Genomic DNA, 12,386 nt, shown 5'->3' on the forward strand with positions numbered 1-12,386 from the left:
ACTCCTTCCAGCCAATCAAATGGAGCACTACAAGAAGTCTTGCTTGGCCAATCAAAGCAAACCTCTTATAAAATGAATGAAACAACAGTTCACTCAGAGGAATCAGGAGGTATGATATTCAACCCTGAACTATTGATAATAAAAAATGGTATCAAAATGAGCCTTTGATAAACAAGTTTTATTTATCATTTCTCAAATTGGTGTGACTTCGAAGTAAAGTAGTGACATAATGTTTGACTTCAGATACTGTTTTGTAATGTTTTAAACACTTTCAAGTAATGTGTTTTCAGCTAATTATTGTTGTTCAAATTCGAAAACAATCTGTATATTATGTCTTTAACACTCATGTATGCAACTTTGGTGAAATTGGCGTTTCATGCCTTTGTCACTCATTATTATGTCCTGAGTAGCTCAGACATTATTTTATTAAAAAAGCACTGGACACTTTTGGTAATTGCTCAAAATAATTGTTAGCATAAAAACGTACTTGGCAACAAGCATTGGGGAGCTGTTGGTAGTATAAAACATTGTGATAAACAGCTCCCTCTGAAGTAATGTGGTTTTTGAGAAAGAAGTAATTTCTCACTAAAATAATTGAATTTGATTTCATGACCTCAACACTGATTTTGAGGTCTCAAATTCAGACATCTGAAATCACCCAACTTCATGTGACAAGAGTTTTTTTTCTCCCATTATTATCTCGCAACTTCATAGTATGAACAGTTGAGTTCAAGATGTTGAGATACACCAAGTGAGAAGACTGGTCTTTGACAATTACCAAAATGCGTTCAGTGTCTTTACCATGACAAGGTTAGATTGAAAAAATTAATCAATGTATTTTAATTCACATTTTTTTCTGTTTTTTTTTAAAGGCACTGGACATTTATGGCAATTACCTAAAATAATTGTTAGCAATGGAGAGCTGTTTATGGTATAAAACATTGTGAGAAACGGATCTCTCTGAAGTAACGTCTTTTTTGAGAAAGATGTAATTTCTCGCAAAAATATTTGCATTGAATTCCAGACCTCAGCTGAGTTATCGGCTGATGTCTCGAATTCAAGCAACTGGAGCCCACAACTTTTGCGACAAGGGTGTTTTTTCTTTGATTATTATCTTGCAAGCTCGATGACAAATTGATTTCAAATTTTCCCAGGTTTGTTATTTTAAGCATATTTTGAGATACACCAATGAGAAAACTGGTCTTTGACAATAACCAAGTGTGTCCAGTGCCTTTGAACATTTCAAATGTAGAGGCTAGTTTAATAATGTTTGATGCAACTTGTCCTCCGTCTTTATGCATTAAAATGTAATAAGATTGTATTTCTGGCTTGATCTGCTGAAAGTCTTGCCATTCACAAGATGCCAAATGCCAAGTCTTTGTTTTAACTCTGTAAATAAAGTCATTTTTTAACCAGTTTAAAAAACATGTTAACTTTTAATCTTTGGGCCACAACCCCTCTTTGGTTATAAACGTAGGCATGTTCTTTTAAGATAAAAAACTTTTATTCAAAGGCCACTTTCACTATTTTACTATCACCCTGATATTGTTTCACACTTAAATAAGTCATGAAACAATGTCTTACCATTTTATCCTGCGTATAGGATGCCGTGTATCTGAGTTTCAAGGTAGACAACAAATCGCATTTAATCTATCTGTGCGGCTTATTTGGTATCTTTAAAATCTTAGAAATGAGAATAATGAAATTAATTTTAACAAACAATTGATACGGTGGTAGGCTTTACATGTATATTGTTGAACCGCCACATTTATTTGGTTGATTTTGCCTTACATGCCAAGTGCCTTGTATCTTGTATGCAGGAAAGGACTTGAAATCTTACTAAAATCATTCTGATCGGTTCAATCAACAAAGCTGTGAAAATTTGAGCTCAATCGGTCGCCGAAGTTGCGAGATAATATTGAAAGAAACAACACCCTTGTCACACGAAGTTGTGTGCTATCAGATGCTTGATTTCGAGACCTCAACATCTAAATCAAATTCGTGGAAAAATACTTCTATCTCGAAAACTACAATACTTCAGAGGGAGCCGTTTCTCACAATGTTTAATACTGTCAACCTGTTCCCATTATTCGTCACCAAGTAAGGTTTTATGCTAATAATTATTTTGAGTAATTACCAAAAGTGTCCACTGCCTTTAAGCAACCAAAAAGTTATCTTAATAGATTTTTTTCACAAAACAACACTGAATACACAACAAATAAAAATAAACAAATAAATAAATAAACAATAGGAGAGAAGAGAGACAGAAAAAAAAATAAGCTAAATGAATTTGGAATTAATTTAACAACAAAGAAGACTTGGATACAAAGCAAAATATTGTAGGAGAGGGTTTGATTTGATTCCTTATCAAAGACCACTTACTATAAAAGCATTCAGTCTTTCTGATTAATTTCCAGTCTCTCCATAATTTGTCTTGAAAGATTGAGAGATTGGGTCAATTCTAAATCGGTATAAATGTATTGCTCGCCTAGGAAAATCAATTACTTTTTAAACAAATCTTGGTTAAAAGCTCACGACACTGGCAGTTATTCAAAATAGTTGTAAAAAAAAAATAACAACTTACTTGGTAACGAGCAATGAAGATGTCTTGAATTCAAGCATCTGAAAGCACACAACTTGTGCGACAAGGGTGTTGTTTCCTCCATTATTCTCTCGCAACTTTGACGATCAATGAGTTCGAGTTTTCACTGGTTTGTTACATGTATGTTATGCATATGTTGAGATACACCTACCAAACGTGTCAAGTGCCTTTAAACAAATTGTAACCAAACATGATAATATATTCAGAAGATCAATATTAGATTTTAATATAAAACTTATTCTTACTTACTTTTTTCCAAAAATGAAAAACTTATGGCCAGTTGACAAAATAAGTGCACCATATCCTCATTATTATGGTTAAAAACGGTTCAATCTAGATAAAAACATCATTAACCTCGAACCATTGAAGAAATACAATATATAACACTCTGCAACTAACATCCTTTCGGAATTACGCTTTCCACTTATTCCAAATTTTGAAAGGACCTCGAACCTGTCCATTAATCTGTTGTAAAGAGATTTAACCAGGAATTAAGAGTGATTGGGGAAATTATTATCTAGCAATGCTTCCATATTTAAGGCACTGGACACCTTTGGTAATTGTCAAAGACCAGGGCCCAATTTCATGGCTCTGCTTACCGCCGAATTCTGCGCTTACGATCACGATTCCCCGCTAACTTGCAAGCGCCGAGTTACGCCTTGTAATCGTAAAATGTCTAGTAACGTAGAGTACACACACGCACGTAAGCCAAAATTCGCCGCTAACCTTTGAAATACGTTTGAGGTTAGTTCATAATTCCCTGCTTCCGTAAGCGCCGATTCTGTGCACGGTATTAAGCAACCATGAATTTTGGCCCAGTCTTCTCACTTGGTCTATTTTAAGAAATGCATAAAATGATAATTTCATGTGAAAATTTAAACTCAATATTGGTCGTCGAAGTTGCGAGAGATTAATGGAAGAAAAGAAGGGGAAAAAACATTGTCGCACAAGTTTTGTGTTTCCAGATGCTTGAATTACAGACCTCATAATTGAGGTCTCAAATTAAATTCAAACATTTAAGTGAGAAATTACCTATTTCTCAAAAACTACGCTTCTTCATTCAGAGAAAACCTTTTCTCACAACACTTTATACTGTCAACAGCTCTTCATTGCTGGTTTTATACAAAGTTAGGTTGTTTGCTTACAATTATTTGAGTAACTACCAAAGTGTCCAGTGCCTTTACGCGATGGGTTAAAGCAGCCAAGTGTTTATTCCAAGTAGTAGGGCCCTAGGGATTGCATTTGCTTTAAAATGGAAATCACACAGTAAGCGCAAAATCTGCCGTTAAAGGCAGTGGACACTATTGGTAATTACTCAAAATAATTATTTGCACACAACCTTTCTTGGTAACGAGTAGTGGGGAGAGGTTGATGGTATAAAACATTGTGAGAAACGGATCCCTCTGAAGTGCCATAGTTTTCGAGAAAGAAGTAATTTTCCACGAATTTGATTTCAAGACCTCGAGTTTAGAACTTGAGGTCTCGAAATCAACCGTCTAAACGCACACAACTTCGTGTGACAAGGGTGTTTTAAAGGTTTTTTATGAGATTGGGCCCAGATCGGATCTCAGGTTCCAGATCCACCAAAGTGGGGTGCGACATGAGGATTTTTACACTTACACACAGATGTGTAAACTCAGTACTTACCCAAGTTCCGTGATTAAATCACATGCATATTACTCGGGTGAGACTCGAACCCACGACCCTTGAAATTCTAGAGCAGTGTCATACCAACTAAACCACAGAGATTGCCCGGTGGCTATACTAGAGTCAGTTCGAACCCTATGTTTTAGCAGCGGGTACTGCAAACGATTTATTAATGTTAAATTTGCAGCGGGGATAAAGAATATTCATTTTGTTTTTACCCACACACACCGATGTGTGTTAGCACTGTATGTAGGCCTACTCGATACTCATATTTATTAGTCCATCCTTCCACATCTTAAAACGAATTGGTGCCTTGCCAACTGCTCATGAAAGCTGTGGGACATCTTGAAGTTTGTCCCGTTGTTATACAGAGAATCTTACATCATCCATTGATTCCAATAACAAGTCAAGGAAATAGTTGACATTCCTAGTTCAATGAAGCATAACCCTGTATAGAAGAGGCGCTAGAAGAATATATACCGCTATACGCCAGAGGATACACGTCGATACCTTACATTAGTAAATCAGTACTATCGAGAAACGATGTATAAAAAAGAGGAGCCGATTGGGGTTTACACTGACGCAAACGCAACAACAAACGAGGCTGATGTAAGATTCAAAGAGCTTCGAGCGGGAGAGGCACAACAGCTTACAACAGCGAGAAAATAGCACCGTTTTCATTTCTGCGGACAGTTGGAAATTCGGTTGGGAAAACTGATACAAGCAAATCTGGTCGGATAACCATCATCCAACGTCTCGAGAGAGGAGAGAAAACAAGCATTTCCTCAGAGGACAGACAAAGAGTTTTAGCATCAGAGGAGGCATCCAAGAAGGAATTGGAGCTAAGAAAGACCGTAGATGCCAAGATGGCTACAAGACACTTTCTGCAAACTGTGATCTTTTTCGAGGTAATGAAACTAAAAATGCTTAATCGATATTCTTCTTCAATGTTCAAGTGGTCAAGGCGGCTGCTACCCAGGCTTTGGAGTCGGACTGATGTGTCAGTGTAATTTTTATGTCGCCCGATACAGAACACTATTTTTTCATGCCTATACGCAAAGCAAAGGAGAATGAAAATTGTTTTTTGTTCGGTGGAGGACATAATGCTATGACTGGGCGTTGGCTGCAAGAATGCAGCAGCGCGGTAATAGTTGCCATTCCTATAGACCTGGCGGCCTTACACTTTCGTATTACTAAATACAGTGTACGGATTTACAGTACAAAGGGTCCTATACAGATCTTACTACCTTTCCTAGTTCATTGAAGCATTACCAGGTGTAAGCTAAGGAGGCGCTAGAAGATTTCAGTCAGCCCGTTATACGCCAAATAGTCTAGTCTTTAAAGGCCAAAAAAAAATGGCTTGACCTGTAGACGAAATTGCAACAGTCTCTTTAAACCCTCCATAACAGCACATCGAAAAAGTAGGAAAAAAGCAAGCAGGGAAGATATGCATAATTTTCATAAATTTAAAGTTGTCATTTCGCCTCTATTTACATCAATGTATGTATGTATACATAATCCCTGATAGTAGTAAAAGTTATATCATTTTCACTTTCATCAATTTTGAAACAACCCAAAACAAAGTATCATGTAGAAAAAAGGAATCACGGAAAATAATATGCATAATTGCATGAATTCAAAATTGCCGTTTCGCCTCTATTTCCACAAGTGTATGTGTGTACACGCCCTGATAGTTGCAGAATAATTTATATCATTGTCATATGTCTCTTACACAAGGTAACCCTCCCGAATAATGTATCAACAATATTCAAAGTATCAAAGAAGCAAATACATTTTTATTGAATTTGTATATTTAGAGTTACGCGCGTATTATGCACTAACAAGTAATGCAACAATGACTGCGTCTTCAAATTATGTTTGACGTCTTGGACTGAGCACCACTAGGTCGGAATTGTTAAGGAGGTTCCAAACTTTACAAAATTGTTATCCCTAGCCCTATCATGGGGGTTCCGGTATAATTTAATTAAATTGTTTAATTAAGATTGCGTGCGTATAATTACAAGCCACTACAAATTATTGCAATAATGATTGCACCTTTTTTAAAGCCTGTCAACAGGGGCAGTGACATAATTATTTCAATAACTTACAGTGCACTGTAATACGTGACGTTATACTTATTTAACTAAGTTTAGTAAATACTTAAGCCCCCATCAACTAGATATCATAATTTTGCACCCATCTCTAACATCTTCCGTTCTAGTGGTGACCGGTCCAAGGCGAGGCCTGGTTCTTGAACCAGGCCTCGGCGGGTTAAAACCACTAGTTGAAAACCGATTCAACACACTTTGATTCCCATTTATAAATACCTTTTCGGTCAAAAAACACAAACACCTTTGGTCAAAAAGTAAAATAAATGCAAAATTTTTAATTTTCAATTATTTCTTTCAACACAACACCCCTCCAGCTATAAAATAGTAAGGCCCTCCGCCGCCCTCGGGTAAACAACTCCTTATAAGGGAATGCTGTGCGCGTCACGCGTATCGCGTGATGTGGCACAACTGTCCTGGACGTTGCTCTCGACCAACAGGAATGAAGAAACTGTTGTAACTGAAACTGTTGTAAGCTCGCGTGTCACGCCCATGTTGTTAACACTTTTTACTGTGCATTAACAGAAGGTTTATGCACACCTACGTGACGCGCTCTCCACCAATAAGCGAAACCAGGAATAGCGAAACTGTCTGAGGTATTTATGAATTTAACTTTAATGTCACCTTAGATGCTTTATTTTGTAGGGTTTCAAGAGACACCTGCATGAAAATTCGGTGTGACAGTGACATAAATATTATACAATTTTCAGGGCGTGTGCACACATAAACTAGTGAAAATATAGGCGAAAACGGAAATTTGTATACATTTCCGATACTTTGTGTTTGATGGTTTCAAGAAACGGTTGCATTTAATTAGTGAACGTTGTCTTAATTGCACTACTATCTGGGCCTAGGCATGAATAAATATAATTGAAAATACTGGCCAAAAGTAGGCTTGCTTAAACGTCCTTTTGAGCACAATTGACCCGTCACAGGTACCAAGATTTTTCTCTCTGGCATACACATTTTAGGATTTATGGTCAGGTTCACAGATAAACTTGTATGCAACCCTCTACCCCTGATATTGTCAACATTGCCCGAAGTTGGAGAAATAATTTTACCTTTTTTGTCGGCTTGCATCATGTAGGTCATAAATTGTAGCACTTTATCAGGGCTCTCCGGTGGAGAATAGTATGTGCGAGTCCAAAAATGTCTTGGATAAGAATAGGGCTCCTTCCTTTGTCGGCTTGCATCGCTTAGGTACATGTTACAGACACGGAACAAATACATGAATTTGTAGCCCCTGTTAGGGATCTCTGTTGGTGTATAGAATGTGCGAATCCAATAATGTCTTGGATATGATATTGGCCTCCGTGTAATGCCATTATTTGAAGAGAAACTTACTTGTTTAGCCTTTTTCTCCCTTAGGATGGGGGGTATCTTTTTTGCCGCCCTTGTTGCGCAGATTTATGCCACATACACGAAACAATTATAAACGTGTAGCCATTGAATAGGGCTTTCCTATGGTGTATAGTATGTGTGGATCAAATAATTTATTGGGGTTTAAAATAACCTTTGTACTTTGAATTTCTCTCCAGAATGGCTAATATTGACGTTCGGAAAACACTCTTCGTGGCAACCATTCGGAGTAGGCTTGTTCAAACGTTTTTTTGAGGACCACGGAGTTGATGCAGAGTCTCCGCAAATTGATCATCGGATGCGGTATTTTTCAAGCCGCACACTGGTACCGAGATTATTTCTCTAGCCTACCAAGTTCAGGAATAATGGTCAAGTTCACAGACTCTGAGCGAACTTGTATGCCAACCATTTTCGGCACCCCGTTTCCTGGCGTTTTCAAACTTGCCCAACATTGCCGAAAATGGCTCCCTCCTTTGTCGACTTGCATCGCTTAGATCCAAGCCACAGACACAAAACAAACATTCGAAACTGTAGCCCATGATACGCGCTTTCCGTTGGTGTATAGTATGTGAGAATCCATTAATGTCTTGGACATGATATGGGCCTTCGTGTAGTGTCATTATTTGAAGAGAAACTTGCTTTTTAAGCCTTTTTCTCCCTTAGGGTGAGGGGGAGCTTTTTTGCCGCCCTTGTTGCGCAGATTTATGCCACATATACGAAACAGTTATAAACGTGTAGCCCTTGGATAGGGCTTTCCTCTGGTGTATAGTATGTGTGGATCAAACAATTTCTTGGGGTTCAAAATAAACTTTGTACTTTGAATTTCTCTCCAGAATGGCTAATATTGGCGTCCGGAAAACACTCTTCGTGCCAACCATTCGGAGTAGGCTTGTTTAAACGTTTTTTTGAGGACCACGGTGTTGATGCAGGGTCTCCGCAACTTGATCATCGGATGCGGTAAATTTCAAGCCACACACAGGTACCAAGGTTATTTCTCTAGCCTACCAAGTTCAGGAATAATGGTCAAGTTCACAGACTCTGAGCGAACTTGTATGCCAACCATTTTCGGCTACCCGTTTCCTGGCGTTTTCAAACTTGCCAAAAATTGCCGAAATGGCTCCCTCCTTTGTCGGCTTGCATCACTTAGATCCAAACCACAGACACAAAACCACAAACACGAACCTGTAGCCCATGATTAGCGCTTTCCGTTGGTGTATAGTATGTGCGAATCCAATAATGTCTTGGATATGATATGGGCCTCCGTGTAGTGTCATTATTTGAAGTGAAACTTACTTTTTTAGCCTTTTTCTCCCTTAGGGTGAGGGTTAGCTATTTCGCCGCCCTTGTTGCGCAGATTTATGCCACAGACACGAAATAATTATAAACGTGTAGCCCTTGAATAGGGCTTTCCTCTGGTGTATAATATGTGTGGATCAATACATTTCTTGAGGTTCAAAATAACCTTTGTACTTTGAATTTCTCTCCAGAATGGCTAATATTGACGTCCGGAAAACACTCTTCGTCCCAACCATTCGGAGTAGGCTTGCTTAAACGTTTTTTTGAGCACCACGGAGTCGATGCAGGGTCTCCGGATCATCGGATGCGGTATTACTTAAGCCACACACAGGTACCAAGATTATTTCTCTAGCCTACCAAGTTCAGGAATAATGGTCAAGTTCACAGACTCTGAGCGAACTTGTATGCCAACCATTTTCGGCACCCCGTCTCCTGGCGTTTTCAAACTTGCCCAAAATTGCCGAAAATGGCTCCCTCCTTTGTCGGCTTGCAGCGCTTAGATCCAAACCACAGACACAAAACAAAAACACGAAACTGTAGCCCCTGATTAGGGCTTTCCGTTGTTGTATAGTATGTGCGAATCCAATAATGTCTTGGATATGATACGGGCTTCCGTGTACTGTCATTATTTGAAGAGAAAATTACTTTTTTTTGCATTTTTCTCCCTTGGGGTGAGGGGTAGTTTTTTCCCCGCCCTTGTTGCGCAGAATTATACCACAGATACGAAACTATACGAATTATAAACGTGTAGCCCTTGAATAGGGGTTTCCTATGGTGTATAGTATGTGTGGACCAAAACATTTCTTGGAGTTGAAAATAACCTTTGTACTTTGAATTTTTCTCCAGAATGGCTAATATTGACGTCTGGAAAACACTCTTCGTGCCAACCATTCGGAGTAGGCTTGCTTAAACGTCTTTTTGAGCACCACCGACTTGATGCAGGGTCTCTGCAGGTTGATCATCGGATGCGGTATTACTCAAAACTTGCCCAATTTTGCCGAAAAAGGCTCCCTCCCTTGTCGGCTTGCATCGCTTAGATCCATACACAGACACAAAACAAAAACCAATAACTTCTTTGGTCGTGTAAAATAGCGCTTTCTTGTATCTGTCTTTAGCTTTTTTAGAGAGCCACTTTGTACTTCGTGGCCCCCGGGGCTGGATGATACTGTTAAGATGTTTACATCCGTGGTGTTGTTTTTGTTATAGAATATTTGACCAGTGTCGAATTTTGGCAACGTGGTTCTTTGGGTACGTAGTTGGTGTCATGGTGCGAAAAAAGTTTTTGCAGGACGTGAAGTAAACATTTTAGAATAAGTATTATTTATGCAAATATTTAGTCACGAGAATTTGCAATCTTTGGGGCACTTCTGCACAGAGTGAATAATTATTTTTAAAACGTTTGTTTCACGTCCAATTTTCTACATGGTAACCATGACTTCAACTACGTACCCAAATTACCACCTTACCAAGTTTCCATATACGGTTAAATATTTCTCAACCAAAAATACTGTAGACGTAAAGATTATGGTGAGTTACATACAGCCCTGGGCTACGAGGGAAAGGGGCCATGGTAGACCAATTTTGCTAATCAGTTGCACGGAAGATGTAATTTTGCTCAGACATAATATAATTGCAGGCGTTTGTGCCGACTGAATTATCCATTCTTACAAATGTCATATAATAAGCTTGGGATATAATATATGTATGCCGATGCAATGCAGTTGACTTTTCTCTTGAATAGAGAACTAAAATATTTACCTGTCTATATCGGATCTATGAAATGCAGATGACTAGTATCTGTTCAAAAATGAGTTTGCCTTCTCTAATTTGCAAATCTGAAATATAGAAATGTACAATAAAAATATTAGTTGTGAACGTTGCTTTGCAAAAGGTGTGTGTGTTATTGAGATACCGTCGAAAATATGGAGCGATTATGTCCATGCACCCTAACGGTAAAGACATTCACCTCTTTTCTGTTTGTAATAAGTATTAGATTTGTCGATTTTGATATTAAGATAGCACTCACTGTTTGTATTGAACAAGATTTTTACTCATTTCAAGGGTTTCTTGTTTAGTCGTTAGAATAGCGTTTTTTATCTGTCGTTAGCTTTTTTAGAGAGCCACTTTGTACTTCGTGGCCCCCGGGGCTGGATGTATGTTTACATCCGCAGTATGGTTTTGTTGTTAAATATTTGACCAGAAACGACATTTGGCAAGGGGGTATTTTGGGTACGTAGTTCTAGTCATGGTGCGAAAAAAAAAGAACTTTTCAAAAATCTGACGTGAAGTAAACGTTATTGATTAAAATTCGTTTTTATGCAAATCTTTAGTCTCGAGAATTTGTTAATTTGGGGGCGTTCTGCCTAAAGTGAGCGCACTTTGGTGCTTTGGGAGTCTTATTAGTGAGTAATTATTTGTGTTACTTTCATTTCACGTCCGATTGTCTACTTTCCGGGGGGTATATGCTAAAAAAGACAAATAGTGCCTTTAACAGCTTTATGAAACTAGCCCATGGATGTATGACTTCGTACGTCATTTCATAGCTGACCAATCATAACGCAGAAGAAAGTAAAAGCCCGTGAAGATTCCATTGATCGCTACTGCTATAAGATCGCGGTGATTAAGAAAAGCGCTTTTGTAATCCAATTTCTTTGTTATTTTGGTGTGGGGCTTGCATGCTCCTTGGCTAAATTGAATGTGAATAGCCCAGTTGTGAAAGTATTACAATAGTTCTTCTCAAGTAAACACGTGATTGAGTGGAAATTTCTGCTCCGAAACCTACACACAGCACGGTTGAGTGATTCGACGATATGCCGCGGTTGGGAGTGCTTGTTTGTGGACCTATGTGCTGTGCTGTTTTGCTTCGCTGTGCTATGTTTTGTGAGTACTGGTTTTTCTTCGATACTTTCCAGGTTTCTTAAGGACTCCTAGCGGTAGGCATGACAACACTTCACATAACTACAGTGCGGACATAGTTTACATTGGCTTCCAGTAAATCCAACTTATAAATCTTTGTGAGCTACTATATTGAGTATGAAATAAACCACAGGCGCCGCACTCTAATACTACTTATACTAATTGTATAAATTAAACAAATTTGTATAGGATATAGTGCAATATATATAATTATACTATATAAATGTATAGTTTTTATATAAATATATATTTCCACAGGTTCCTCATACCTATTTAAAAAAAAATCGTTCTCTCCTTTCCTGGACCATCCTGTCAACACTTTACTCTCATGGTTCATAGCCACCAAATGTTTTCTAGAGACTTTGATTGGCTTTGTTCTAACCTTTTTTTCCGGTTGCTTCTTTTAATACCTTTCTCCTCTTTTTCTATGGACATGTAAATGTTTGAACATTTATAAA

General features: G+C 38.1%; 1 long non-coding RNA gene across 1 annotated transcript; it reads left to right on the top strand.

Moving 5' to 3' along the window:
* Nucleotides 1-4,599: 4,599 nt before the first annotated feature.
* LOC117289421 lies at nt 4,600-12,114 on the top strand. The gene is made up of 3 exons (XR_004518942.1): nt 4,600-5,157; nt 9,204-9,343; nt 9,859-12,114. It is a non-coding gene; the product is annotated as an uncharacterized LOC117289421 (long non-coding RNA).
* Nucleotides 12,115-12,386: the final 272 nt, after the last annotated feature.

The sequence above is a fragment of the Asterias rubens genome, chromosome 4 (assembly GCF_902459465.1).
Source record: "Asterias rubens chromosome 4, eAstRub1.3, whole genome shotgun sequence".
In the NCBI taxonomy this organism is placed as follows: domain Eukaryota; kingdom Metazoa; phylum Echinodermata; class Asteroidea; order Forcipulatida; family Asteriidae; genus Asterias; species Asterias rubens.